At 44.5% G+C, this 15,058-nt stretch overlaps 1 protein-coding gene and 1 pseudogene across 2 annotated transcripts in view; one reads left to right on the top strand and one right to left on the bottom strand.

The window, feature by feature from the left end:
• RASD2 (RASD family member 2) overlaps positions 1-15,058 on the bottom strand; it is a 77,806-nt gene that overhangs the window by 9,845 nt on the left and 52,903 nt on the right. The window lies entirely within an intron of this gene.
• Positions 1,584-9,759, top strand: LOC149463221 (ATP synthase F(1) complex catalytic subunit beta, mitochondrial pseudogene; annotated as a pseudogene).

The raw sequence follows: 15,058 nt of genomic DNA, 5'->3' as shown, positions 1-15,058 counted from the left end.
CAGTCTCTGGCCATCTCCTGTACTGTGTCCGCAGTCTCTGGTCATCTCCTGTCCTATGTCCGCAGTCTCTGGTCATCCCCTGTACTGTGTCTGCAGTCCATTGGTTCAGAATATTTTTTTTCTTGTTTTTCTCCTCTAAAACCTAGGTGCGTCTTATGGTCAGGTGCGTCTTATGGAGCGAAAAATACAGTATTTGATAGATGAAATCAAAAGGAGGTAAGACTCAATCATCAATTTTATAGACAAGTTTAAAGGATATTGCAAGCACTCATTTACCATAAAGCATAGAAATGACAATTATCAATCATACATGGCAAGGGAATTGTACGCATGGATGTTGCAAGCAGTCATGTACCTGTGAAAGAGCGCAGAAGACATGAGAAAGTGATAGAAACAGCGCTACAACAATCATTCAAGAAACACTGAGGAAAGAAACAGGATGTCCACGACTGATCTTCAATAGCACTAGTCTTTTATTGTAAATTTGCTTATTGGATTGTTTATGTTTATTGTATTCATATATGACTTTCCATTCTCTAGGACTATTTTTGCAACTAATGAAATTTTGCTAATTTCTGCCAGGCTTTTCATGTTATATTTTGAAAATACCTCAATAAAAATGTATTGAAAGTGAAAAAGTATGAACAGAAAAGCAGGTGGTGGCCTTACACAACTGTGCATAGAGATTTAGTACCATAATGCCCAGAAAACTCCCGCTGATCTTGTGCAATGGGCATATAAAATTCTATAAGTACGTGTAATAATAATAAATAAGAATAAGGGGAAGGGAGGAGAGGGAGGAGAGGGAGGAAAGAAAGGAAGTGTGACAGACCAGGACAGGGGCTTGCCTACTGACCATGGTCCTGGCATCTGAGGGAGCTCTATTCTTTAAATGTGCCTGGGGGGAACCTTTGGAGTAGTTTTACTTGGGATTCAAGTCTATGTCTGCCCAAAACACACAGACTCTGAGAACTGGAGGGCCAACATACAGATTTGGCATCTCTGTGCTCAAACCAGGATTGACTGCTTCAACCCGCCCTCCTTTCCAGACTCAGAGACTCTAAGAAGATGAGGATGTAATTAGCAAAACGACCTGATGTGAGGACTCTTGCTCTGTGTTTATTAAGGTGTTATGTGTTTACTATCTTCTCCAATTGTGTGCCTCCTAGGTGTGCCTTCCCATTGTTAAATGAGTCACCTATTGTGGGTCTATTGGCAAGTCCTTTTGGAGGCTCCTACATGATGAAATTAGACTGATGTCAGCTTCACCTTGTTATCTGTAATGGGATGTAATATTTGTTTTATTGTTCATGTGAGAGCACTGCCCCTATTTCTGGAGTGTATTTCTGTTCAATAAAGTAGTTCCAGTTTGCATCAAGCTGTGTAGTCTTGGGTGCAATGCCTGGCTATAATACCTTGGCCCTGTGTCCCAGTGGTGAGGAAGTGTTTCTCTGACGGAAGGCACAAGCTGGGTGTCAGACATTCCATCATGTTTGGTGGCAGCAGTGGGATGCTTCCTGTAGTCTGGAACATCCATACCACCACCGGTTAGCAGAGGAGGAGAGGTACAGACACCAGCCGCCATGTTAGGAGCTGTTGGACGCTGCTCCACCAGAGCCAGCCGCCAGCACTCTCCAGGGTCAGCTAAGGAGCGCTCCTGCTGCCCTGCACTCCCAGCAAGACTATACAGCACATGCTTCCCCAGCAGCTAAACCTGGTGTAGCTGTAGGCCGCCATTGTGGCTGTCATTGGAGCTGTTGTTGATGTTCAGTTTGATGAAGGCCTTCCACCTATTCTAAATGCTCTGGAGGGCCAGGGCAGGGACACCAGGCTGGTTCTAGAAGTGGCTCAACACTTAGTTGAAAACACTGTTCGTACCATTGCTATGGATGGTACTGAAGGTTTAGTCAGAGGGCAAAAGGTTCTCGATGCTGGCACACCAATTAGAATTCCTGTGGGGCCTGAGACCCTTGGAAGAATTCTGAATGGTGAACCCATTGATGAAACAGGCCCAATTGCAACAAAACAGTTTGCTGCTATCCATGCTGAGGCTCCTAAATTTGTAGAAATGAGCGTTGAGCAAGAGATCCTGGTCAATGGCATTAAAGTGGTGGACCTTTTGGCTCCATATGCTAAAGGAGGAAAACATGGTTTATGTGGTGGTGCTGGTGTGGGTAAAACTGTACTGCTTATGGAGCTGATCAACGTAGCTAAAGCTCATGGAAGGTTTGCTGGTGTGGGAGAACGTACCCGTGTAGGAAACAATCTTTACCATGAAATGATGGAGTCTAGTGTCATTAACCTGAAGGACATAACATCAAATGCAGTCCTGGTATATGGGTAGGTGAACGAAAACCCATGTGCCAGAGCTCGTGCAGCCTTGACTGGTCTTACTGTTGTTTAATACTTCAGAGATCACGAGGGACAAGATGTGCTACTTTTCATTGACAACATTTTCAGGTATACTCAGGCTGGCTCAGATGTGTTTGCCTTGCTGGGTCGTATTGCCTCTGCTTCCCTCTCCTTGTTTGTCTGTACCAAGGTCAAACATTTCAAGGTATGTAAACTGTTGATCAGGGCTCTTTGGGTGATTTATGTTACCATTATGAATTAAAAAGCAGCCAAACAACTATGTAATAATAAATGTACAAATAAAAGATGATCAGTCATCTTTTCAATATAAATGCCAAAATGTCATAATTACTGCCAGGGTATGGAACATTTTGAGCACAACTGCATACACCTCAAAAGTGCAAAAAATGTTAAAAGTGCTATAGTGTATAAATAAATAAACGGTCATAAAGTGATAATAAAAACTCATTTTTTTAATTTTTTTTACATACAGGTAAGCTTATAAAGCTTACCTGTAGGCAAATTGAATATCTCCTAAACGTGCATCGTTTAGGAGATATTCTAGTGAGCGGAAGCCGGTGACATCACCAGCGCATGCGCTCTAAAGGAACGGTATACCCGTGCTGTTCCTTCAGTGCTCTGTGCCATGGCCGTGACTCCAAAGTGCATGCGCGGGAGTGACATCCCCATGGCTGGGCCATTCAAGTGGCAGCAGCCTGGGAACCCAGAAGGAAGACTGTGTAAAGACGGAAGCAGCTTCAGCGGTGACAGTGACTTGAGGGCTTCGTTTCAAGGTAAGTCTTTAATAATGTGCTAGTATGAGATGCATACTAACACATTATGCCTTTACCTTGCAGGGGAAAATCTTTTTTTTTTCTTTTTTTTTTAACTTTACTACCACTTTAGGTCCAAACAACATCTCATACTGGTGCTTGTGAAATATTCCAACCACAGCTGGTGCTTTCCAAAGTGCTCCAGTTCCTTCAAAAAACAAACTCCTTACCAAACAGGTAGACTTCTAAATTATAGGAGGTCATTACAGCACAAATGGATAAAACCCAAAAGCATAACAGCCTCTGTCTGGATTACATCTCTCCTTGGCCCCAAAATATGGCTCTCCTTGGCCCCAAATGGCTCATGATTACTTCCAACAACTTTGGTAATTAATTAACTCCATCAAAATATATGCCACTCAGGGAAAGAAAAATAAAGATTCCATGACCCAGTATCAACTCTAACCAGACAATTTATAATAGATATCTACTTATAGATCTACAGCAGTGTGGCCTGCGTGATTAATTCTCAATTCTCAAAGAAGTGACACCTTCAAAATGTACAGCGAGATGTCTGTTTAGATCATACATTGCAGAATCAATCACAGAATAGCCCACTTTTTTGCAAACTCTTTTTCCACTGATTTTAGATTTGGGGGGAGGAGTCTTTCAGGAGCGACTCATTCATCACAGACTGAACATTTTATCTGTTCATGAACAATGTCACGGTCCAACCTGCAGATTTCTGTTTGTGAAACTCTTACCTCCTTGTTGCAGTGTTCTGCTGGATCTGTGACTCCATTTCACATATGGTGTTTGGCATCACCTGCTATACTGTGGGTTTATATAATTTTCCCTTCTATGATCTCCCGGTTTGCTTCCCTATTTATACATGTGCTCAGCAGAGCGCTCCTTGCCTGAGCAACGTCACAGTCCTCTGAGCTCCCATCTGTGTATCCTGTCTGACTACCCATGTACCACCTGCCCTGACCTAAGCTTGTTTCCTGGTTTCCTTTCTGTCTCCTGCTGTTGTAGTCCACACTTGTTTCGCATTCTCAGCTGGGAATACCTTGGTTCCAGCTTACTGCAAGACCATCCCCACCATCAGGGGCCATGGTGAAGAAGCAGGCCTGGGCTTAGACTCCGCGTCCTGGGGAACCCCAAGTTGGCAAAACTACAAGGGCTCACTACTATTGCAATCTGACAAAAAGGAATGTTTGCAGGTCAATGGGCTTTCCATTATTAGAATGCATGTTGCATGATGCTTCCTCTTCAATATAATGATAATCTGGGGAAGAAAAATAGAATGCAGTTTCCTCCAATACTGCCTCAATATTCTCTTCATTTCCTTCTGTGTATTTGTCCTCTATGTCTGGTTTTTTGGTATCTGACGTAGCTTGAGAAACAAGGGTAGGCCATCCTGTAACAAATCCTTATGGTGCAAGGTTGGGAGGAAGCTCTAGGTAAAAATGGCAGTAAAGTGTCCAACCAGAGGTCTGATGTAACACATAGTCATCCACCTGAGATTAAGCTCTTGCATGGAAGAATTTTAGTGCCATGTTAGAAAGGTTTACACTGCAAGGAGAATGCAGTCCAAACATAAACATATTTTCACAGTAATGGTCACAAATACATGGTGGCCCTGTCTTACCTTACCACGGCACTGGACTGTAAGAAAAGGCTTTGCCCATCATGGTGGGCATAACCCGAACAGATCTTCAGAGTCTGGGTTCTATATCAACAGACCAAAGCCCTGTGCCTTTATATGATCCTGAAGTCAACTTAACATGTGGCACCAAGTGCCAAGGCGATTGGTTATGCAGGATTCAGTGCTCGAAGCAATATTACAGGCTGTTCCTACAGCATGGTGTCCAGGTATTGCTCCCAAGGTTTTACTGGGGTTGCACTGATCCAGATACATTGCATCTATGTTGTCATTAAAAGACAGTGAGGGACTGATTGAAGAATCCAAAGATAAAAAAATAAGAAAAATAATAAACTAGTTAGGCTAAGACTGATTTTCTCTGTGAAGGAGAAAAGGTCCATCATATTCAGACACTAGCACAAAACTGAGGACTCTCAGAGCAAGGTAGGGTTACAGGGGAGGTGCCCACAGGGTGTGTCCTTTAAAGATTTGCAACTGTCCAATCAGCTGAAGGCATATGCCTATAATCCATGGTGTAGGACTACTCTGCCTGTGTCCTGTACTGTATGATTAAAATAATCTATTTTTAAGTAGAGTGAGGAAAGGTTAGAACCCTTGTCAGAATTTTATTGCTGTATTCCAAAAGGGAAATAAATAAATCTGACAGACAAATCTCACTAGGGACACAGAATTTAAAATCTAACATAAGTTTCAACTTTTCACTCTAACAAAAACTAAAATAATGTAAATTGCCTGGAGATGGGCTTCAAGTGGTAATTGTAGGTTTGTTAATAAAAGAAATAGCTCAGGGCAGTTTGAGGTTACTGGACATTATAAATACTTTTTTTTTTTAAGTGATAACATCCCCTCTGTTCTCAGCTGCATAAGAGCTAGGGGAGGAAAAACAGCAATACACTTCCTAGTGAAAGGGGGGGGGGGGGGAGTGTTAGGATGAGTCTGTTCGTTGGAGGAGAGCAGTCTGAGTTCCCGGAATAATTAGAGAACTGACTGTTCTGCTTAGTGTGGTCAGGTTTTAGGAGGAAAGCAGAGATACTGACAGAAACACCAGGGATTTCAGGCAAAAGGAAGCAATACAAATAAAACAGGATACTAGTTCATACATGTGCATGGTACAGCAGGCACATATCGGGAATATGAAATGTTGGGTTTACATACTATCATGTACCTGGTGTTAAAGGCCACTGGAGAGAGGGCTTCCCTTGCGGCTAAGTTCCAGACTCCCCTGGATATGGGACAGAAGGAGTCAGGCCCAAAGTAGCACGGGTTGCCTGTAAGAGTGCTTGTCAGAGGTTGGCCAGGAGAACAGCTGATGTACTGGAATGGTGACTGCAGACAGGTGGTGCCCAGCGGCGGACTGACCATTTGGAAACTCGGGCACTGCCCGAGGGCTTGGGGTCAGTTGGGGGCCCCATGAGATGCCCCTGGTACCTTTTTTATAGGCTTTTTTGAGTTTGGGCAAGGACACAGGGTCCCCATGATCCCCTATTGCCCGGGGCCCCATGAGTTGTCAGTCCGCCCCTGGTGGTGCCTGTGAGAGGTACGCAGGCCTTCAGAGTAGCAGAGGACCACAGAGTAGTTGGTTCAAAGCCAAGGTTAGATGTCAGGTGGAGATTGGAGCAGACTTAGTCAATAGGATAGCTGGGGTCATACACAGGGGAGCAAGTGAGAATATCCGTTAGCCAAGCTGGGGTCAACTCAGGACAGCAGCTGAGAATATCTGTTAGGCAAGCTGGGGTCAGATCAGGAGAGCAGGTGAGAATATCCTTTAGCCAAGCCGGGTGCGATCAGGAGTCAGGCAGAGAAGACACGTCCAAGAACAAGCCAAATCGGTAACAGCAGATCACAGTAGCAAGGGAACATGGACAAAAGGTACTGAGGAGCCAGAGATCATTCAGAAATTTGAGGGAGTGATGGGCTTCCTTATAAAGGCTGTCTGGCACCAAACTGGGCTAATGCATGCATAACTATGCACCAGTGCGCATGCATGTTCTGGCTCGTGTCTGTGCGCCAATGCGCACAGATTTTTTGCCAGTGTGCATTTGTGCCACCGTGCAAGGTACTGGCAGGAATGCCAGGTTTTCGAGTACCTCTGCTGTGGACAGAACCCTGACACATACACTAAGGTTTTTTTTTTTTACCTCAGTGCATTCTCTGCATTAAGGTAGAAAACTTTCTGTGCTGCAGGATGTCCCCCTGAGTCCAATCTCACTCCAGCACTGTGCACGAGAGAAGAGGGGAAAACCCCTAGCTGTCTGTGTCCTTAGAAGCAAGCAGCGAGGCTTGTGAGCGAGCCTGAACAAGTATCCCCCCTTAGCAAGAGGCATGGTAAGGGGGTACTCAGAAAGGAGGAGGACCCAGGAGCACCACATCCCTGATGACAAGGATCTGGGCTGCTCTGTGCAAAACCACACAGCACCTGCACAGAGCAGGTAAGTATAACAGGTTTGTTATTTAAAAAAAAATAACAAATACGATTAACTATCACTTTAATGTGCGTTATGTCATTGCATGGGTGGTGAAGCATTTTCAAGGCTTGTAATGATCATCCTGTAGTCTCCACCATTTGCCAAACATTATGTACTGTACCACGATCATACTGTAGCTGCACACCTGGTCCCGGTCAGGAGTACTTACGTGGAGATTAAGATATTTATTCATTCTTGATCAGAGCAGTGTCTTGCTACCTGTCTGGCTACATGTGGACTACTCTTCAGTATTATGATGGAACGCCTGTCACCCCGATTGAGTGATTCCATCAGAGAACTGCTTCCTTGCTGCTTAGACACAGGACCAAGCTATTACAGCTGGGCATCGCACCCACAACACTAGCTCATGTGCAAAAACTGGAACTGTTTATTGAACATAAATACAGGTATTTTTTACAATGAACAATAAAAACAAATATTACACATTTGGGATAAACATCACACAATGATTAGATGAGGTCTAGTTAACACAAGACTAATCCCATCCTGTAGGAACCTTAGTGAGAACTAGCCAACAAACAAAAACAATGGGTGACTCAACTCAATTAACAATGGAAGGAATACACAATGGTAAACACATCACACCTCAGTGAACAGATTACAACAAGAGAGCTCAGCATCAGGCTGTTTTCAGCTGTTTATATTAACATATGTTCTGAGTCTCGGAGGAGGGTTGAAGCAGTCAATGCTGGTTTTGACCCCAAATCTGAATCCTGGTTCTCCAGTTCTCAGAGTCAATGTGTTTTGGGGACACATGGACTTGAATCTGAAGTAAAAGCCCCCCCCCCCCAGGCAAACACCTCCCAAAGGATAGAGCCCCCTCAGATGCCAGGGCCCATGGTCAATAGGCAAGAGGCTAGCCTGCAGTCCCCTCCAAAAGCCCCTGTCCTGGTTGGGTCTGTCACAAGTATCAAGTCAGACTTCCCTTGGTTACTGCCCTGCCTTCAGATTATTTGCTGACCTCATGAGCCTGCCCTGACTTGCTGCCTCTCCTGGCCTTTTCTAAATAACTATGGTCCTGCCTTGAAATTCTGTACTACATTGTCTTGCGATCAGTCAGCAGCCCATCGGCATACCTGTCGCCAGTGCAGCCTAATCAGTGAACACGTCACAGAGCCTCCATCACTGCCATCCATCAGTTGTTTACTCATCATACAGCTGTCATGTCCAAAAAATTTTATACTAGTGAGGCGGCATTTCAAATCCACAGTATGACGGACGAGAGCAGCAGGGAGCTCTCACCGTATGATTCCGATTCGGAATACAAGCTAGTCAAAAGCAGTGGATTGGTGACCAAATCAGAGGAGGAAGCAGTCCCTCCTAAAAGAATAAGATGCTCTGAAGACCAGGCAACCATGAGCTGCATCTTACACCCTAAAGGTGAATCTGCACACACCAACTGCGCTAGCCCTCAGAATGAAAACGACCAGTACAAGCACTGGAATATCATACCAGACATCAAGAATCAGGACTCAAAAATATCTTCCAGATGCTGTGCCAAACCCACTATGGCAGCCTCCCAGCTCAGGATCAGCTGCAATCCCCCCTTTCACCACACAGCCAGGTGTGCAGGCCAACACTGAAAATTTTTCAGAAATTAAATTTAACATTTATTTTTCTATGCCAATTTCTTCAATTCATTGTGGACCAGAGTAACCTTTTCGCCCAACAATATATTGAAAACAACCCCAATTCATGCTATGCCCATCCGTTTGAATGGAGATGTCTAACAGTGAAGGAGTGTAAATTGTTTTTGGGCCTTACGATCAACATGGAGCTTACAAAAAAAAAAAACCATACATGCTTATTGGTCCATCCACCCCATCCATCACATTCCCATTTTATCAGCTGTAATGTCCATGTCACACTATGACATGATCATACGCTTACTGCATTTCTGCAATATCTCACAGTGCCCTCCCTGAGATCATCCTGGCTATGACAACTATACCAAATCTCCCCCTAATTTATTTTTTTTTCTAAGAGATTTGCTGAACTTTAGGTCCCTGACCAAAGCATCTGTGTGAACGAATCCCTTGTCCACCTTACTAGACAGCTGGTAATCAAGCAATACATTCTCAGTAAAAGGGCCAGGTATGGAGTAAAGCTCAACAAGCTCTATGAAAGAGCCATGAGATATGTGCAAGCCTTCCGCGTGTACGAAAAAAGACTCCCAGCTCCAATCCCAAGAGCCCAACCTACATCAGCACAAGTGGAAAATTTATCTGGGACCTGGCTTTTCCACTATTCTAAAAGAGGTATCACATCTACTCAGATAATTATTACACAAGTCTGCCCCTTTTCCGCCACCTGTACTGTGAGAAAATTATGCCTGTGGTACCCCCGAACAAACAGGAAGGACTTCCCACAAAGTCCCATGGCTACAAAGGAGGAATCAGCAAGTCTGAGGAACGAGGAAGTGTTGGCCTTGAAGTGGAGAGACAAGAGAGATGTGTTTGCCCTTGTCAACCATCCACAATGACACCGCTGTGGAATTTCAGGGAAGACGCAGTCCCATCCAAATGCCTGTCTGTATCCACGAATACAATAGATTCGGGGGGGGGATTTAAATGATCAGATGCCACAGCCCTATTTATCAACAAGAAAGTCCCACTTCTGGTATGCAAAAGTTGTAATTTACCTTTTTCATTTGACCATTTTTAACGCATAAATCACCTATCAGAAATCAAGGAACAGACCCTCCACCTTCCTCAAATTTATAGAAGATGTGATCACTGCCACTGAAGTGTCAGCAGACTTCTTGAGCGCCATTTCCCTGAGAACGTTTCCATCAACAGAAACAGGAAGAAGACACCAAAATAAATGTAAGGTATACTGCAGAGAGGGAGTTAGGAGAGACAAGTTTTTGTTGTTCCCAATGCCCCTCCCAACTGGGCCTATGCATCAGCGACTACTTCTGACTTTATCACACATCATTAAAAGTCTGAGTTATTATCTGATAACTTCCTTTTCAGGAATCCTCCATGACGGTCACATGAGAGATCACAAGCACAGACAGGTTTAAAAGACCGCCCAAGAGGCTGCCCCCTCAGTTATACAAAGATTGATTGGACAGCAACAAAACAGATTTCACAAAATTTCTCACAAGCGTACTTCAGTGAGGATTCCTGGAAAGGGAGTTATCAGGTAATAACTCAGACTTTCCTAAGTTATCCTCTAGGACGGAGACCCCAATGATGCACACTCGATGGAAGCCCCAGCCCTCTCAACCAATGAAGTAGTGACTGCTGGAATGAAGTGATCCCTAATGCCTGAAGGACAAGGCCATAGCATTAGTCATTTTGATCTATCTAGCTATGGAATTCTTTGTGGCAGGCTTCCCTTCGTTTACCTCTCAAATTAAGACAAAGGGAATTGGTGATTTTCTAAAAGATTTGGTGGCTTTCAAATATTGAAGAACACATCTTTTGATATCTAGTGAGGCAAAATTTCTCTCTACTTGATTGCTAGGATTTTGAAATAAGGATGGCAGCACCACTTCTTGAGTTCTATGGAATGCCGACGCCACCTTAGATAAAAAAAAGGGGATCCATTTTGAGTATGAGCCTGTCTGAAAAAACAGTTAGAAAAGGCTCTTTAATGGATAAGTCCTACAAATTTTACTGATGTCTCTTCCAAAGACTCAAAGGAATCTCTGGTCAAGGCTCTCAAGACTACCAAGAGGTCCCAAGGTGCCACCTTGACTGATTTACTGATTTACAGGGGTGATTTCTCGAAAGCCTTAAAGAACCTCTTAACCATAGCATTTTCGCTCAATGGAAAGTCAAGAAAAACAGCCAGTGCTGCAGAATGGACTTTGAGGGTGCTTACTAAAAGTCCCACTTCCGCTCTGTCCTTTAAAAAATTTAAAACAGTAGCCAGTCTGGAAATTTGTTACCCAGACTTATCAACGCCAAGCATTTATTTCAAACTTTAGTGTAAAATTTCATTGGTTTCCAGTTTTCTACTGTTTAGCAAGGTATCAACTACCCGAGTAGAGAAACCTTTGTTCAGTAAAATTGACTGTTCAGGATCCAAGTAGCCAATTTTCGAGTGTTTGGATGTGCATGGAAAATGACCAACTGAGTCAATAAGTCCTCCCTTGCTGGAAGAATCCAGCGAGGCTCTTCTGCCATGTTCTCCAGCGCAGAAAACCAGGCCCTTTTTGGCCAAAAGGGGCATTAGTATCACCTTCATTTTCTCCATGTGTTTCTTTCTGAGTAAGTACCCCTGGGATCAGTGGGATGGGTGAAAAGGCATAGCCCAGATTGAATTTCCATGGAAGCTCCAGCGAGTCTATCCCCAAAGACTTTTTCTTCAGAGAAAAAAATCTTTCAGCTTTTTTGTTGTTTGCTAAATAAACCTATCATCGTAGTCTCCTATCTCACTGTTATTTTTAGGAAGATCTCCTGGTTCAACTCCCATTATGTTGGTCCTAGTTGCCTCTGGCTTAGTAAAGCCACCAATTTGTTTTCCGTACCCTTGATATGTACTGCAGAGATGGATGCCAGGTTGGCATCTACCCATGTTAACAGGCAGTGGGCTGTGCTCATCAGGATTTTTGAGCTGGTGACTCCCCTGGTTTGGGTGAGCACCCCACCATGATGTACTTGCGTCAGCATTTTGGCTTTCAGTATCCACTATCGTAGAGAGTCCTTAACAGTCGTTGGAATAACAATGAGTTCTTCTAGTGACTCTATTTGCCCATTCCAATCACACAGTAGATGGGCCAGGAGAGGTCTCCTATGGAGCTGTGCCCATTGTATCGCTGGGATAGAGGCTGACTTTACACCCAGGAGTGACATTAGCATCTGTTTCAAGACTAACTGTGCCTCTGCCACCTGACCTACAGTCTGTAGCAATTTGGTGACCTTCTCTGCTGGTAAAAAAATTCTGTGTTCAACTGCCTTGTCCACCAATAACAGAGAATCTATGGCCTCTTCTGTGCTCTGAACCTTCTCAAGGTGTGAGTGGAGCTGCTCCAGTGAGAGCATGAATTTCCTGGCCATGCAAGTGTTGGCTCTGTTCTGTGAAAAAGTCACTGCCTCATAGGCACATTGTAGCATAGTGTCAATTTTCTTGTCCATGTTGTCTTTCAGAAGTGCCATGTCCTCAAAGGAGAGCTCCGATTTTTTTTGAGACTATAACCAATGAAGCATCGAGCTTAGAACATTTGGCCTGTGCTCCTTTTTTCATTCGGTGCCATCTTGCATTACATAATTTTTGCCTTTGTTAGCCTTCATGGTAAGCCAACAGCTGAAGGAGGAAGCCACCGGTTTACTGTGGGAGACAGACTCTATGACCCTCCGGTCTGTCCATGCAAGGCGGTGGGACAGCGCACCGAAGGCAGGCTGGCACACAAGTTAGCCCCATCCATGCATTCCAAACATCCCCACCTGGGGTGCAGGAGGAAGGCATTCCCTCACAAGGGAGCTTGAAAACAGAAAGGAGCCTTGGAGAACCCTTCACAGCTCCCCTCTGTGTCCTCTCAACCCCATACCCCTGCATCAGGCCCCCTAGTCTGCCCTCCATAGGGAGGGATGGGAGGTATTCAGGGACACCTGCTCCAAATAAGACCCTGAAAAAAAACAAATAAACTGCAGATGCTGTGCTGATGTTTGAAGGATGGATGAAACAGAAGAACTAAGGGGGCAGCCTTCTAGGCAGCCTTTTAAACCTGTCTGTGTTTTTGTTTCATGTAGGATGTGGAGCCTATCTCTCATGTGACCGTCCTGGAGGATGACTTGGGAAATATTAGTTCACCTTATTTTTAACAGTTTGCCATTTCCCCATTTCTAATATCTGTGCTGATCATTTGTCTGCTGCCTCGATTGACCATGCCTCTGCCTTCCACTGTAACTGACCAGGGGCGGACTGACAATTCATGGGGCCCCCGGGAAGTAAGAGATAATGGGGCCCCCTGTGCCCCCCACCTACACTCAATCCACACACACACACACACACAACACCCTACCTATATATTGCAGCTCAACTGCATAGAAGGGGCATTTAAATATTTACTGCAGCAAAGACTGCATGAATGTTCCCGGCTTCTTTCCGTAGAAGCCACTGGGCACTTTCAGGTTTAAAGATGGCTGCCATGTGGGGGCAGTAATAGAGAGAGGGAAGTGAGAGGGTGAAAAAAAGAGGAGGGGTGAGAGAGAGAGAGAGAGAGAGAGAGAGAGAGAGAGAGAGAGAAAGGGATGAGAGAGGAGGGGTGTGTTTTAAATTGCACTAAAAATTGGGTATGGCTTAAAAGGGGTGTGGTTAAATAGTGTCTGAGATGACTTATATAATGCAGAATGAGGTAATGTTAAATAGGGAATGTACAGTGTGGAGTGTATGACAGTGGGTAGTATGTACATGGACAGGAGTGTGGAGCATATGGCTGTGGGTAGTATGTGTAGGATGGTGTCAGTAGGTGGTGTCAGTAGTTCTTCATTTTTATTATTATTTTACAGTATATTTTTTTACAATTTTATGATTTTTGTTTACAAATTATTACTTTTATCATTTTTTTAAAATGATTTTGGGTGGCCAGTGGATGGTGTCAGTAGAGCCATTGTGTGGGTGTCAGAATTTTTTTATTGTTATCTAATTTTTTAATTATTTTTTACAATTTATTTCTGTATTATTTTTTTCACAATGTTTTGTGGAGGCAGTGGACAGTGTCAGTAGGGATTGAAAAGGGAGCACTAGTATATGTTGGGCTGTCATTAGATTGGGATGAATAAACAGAACCTGTACCCCCTTATATCGGAAGGGAGGGAAGGAAGGATGAATGAAAAGGGAGGGAGGTAGGGAGGGAATGGAAGGGAAGGAAATAGGGGTGAGAGGAAAGAATGAAGGGAGGGGATGGAGGAAGGAAGAAAAGGGAGGGATGGAAGAAGGAAGGAATGAAGGAAATAAAGAAAATGGATGGAGGAAGGAATGAAGGAAAGGGAAGGAAGGGAGGGAGGAAGGAAGGAAGGAAGAAAGAGGAGGGAGGAAGGAGGGGTGGGAGGAAAGAATGAAGGGAGGGGATGGAGGAAGGAAGGGAAAGAAGAAAAGGGAGGGAGGGAGGGAATGGATGGAGGAAGGAATGAAGGAAAAGGAAGGAAGGAAGGGAAGAAAAGGAAGGAAGAAAAGGAAGGAAGGAAGGAAAGGAAGGAAGGAGAGGAATGAAGGAGAGGGAATAGATGGAGGCAGGAAGAATGGGGAGGGAAGGAAGAAAAGGGAGGGAGGGAATGGATGGATGAAGGAAGGAATGAAGGAAGGAAGAAAAGAGAGGGAATAGATGGAGGGAGGAAGGAAGGAAATGGATGGAGGAAGAAATGAAGGAAAGGGAGGGAAGGAAGGAGGGGAGGTAGAAAGGAAGGAAATGAAAGGAGGGGAGGGAGGAAAGAATGAAGGGAGGGGATGGAGGAAGGAAGGAATGAAGTGAGGGAGGAAGGGAGAAAGGAAGGAAAAATTGAAGGAAGTGGAGGGGGGAGGAAAGGAAGGAAGGAATGATTGAAGGACAAAGACAGAGGGAATGAGGGAGGGAGGGAATGGATGGATGGATGGATGGAGGAAGGAAGGAATGAAGGAGGGTGAGGGAAGGAAGAGGAAGGAAAGAATGAAGGAAGGGGAGGGAAGGAAAGGAGGAAGGAATGTAGGACGGAAGCAAATGAAAGGAGGGGAGAGAGGGAGGGAGGAAAGGAAGTAAGGGAGAGGGGGAGGGAAGGGAAGGAGTGAAAGAATGAAGGGAGGGGATGGAGGAAGAAAGAAAAGCGAGGAAGGGAATGGATGAAGGAAGGAAG

The sequence above is a fragment of the Staurois parvus genome, unplaced genomic scaffold (assembly GCF_062004578.1).
Source record: "Staurois parvus isolate SC_StPar_1 unplaced genomic scaffold, SC_StPar_1.0 ptg000156l, whole genome shotgun sequence".
In the NCBI taxonomy this organism is placed as follows: Eukaryota; Metazoa; Chordata; class Amphibia; order Anura; family Ranidae; genus Staurois; species Staurois parvus.
The sequence above is the reverse complement of the archived record's forward strand: the minus strand, read 5'-3'. Positions and strand labels throughout refer to the sequence as shown.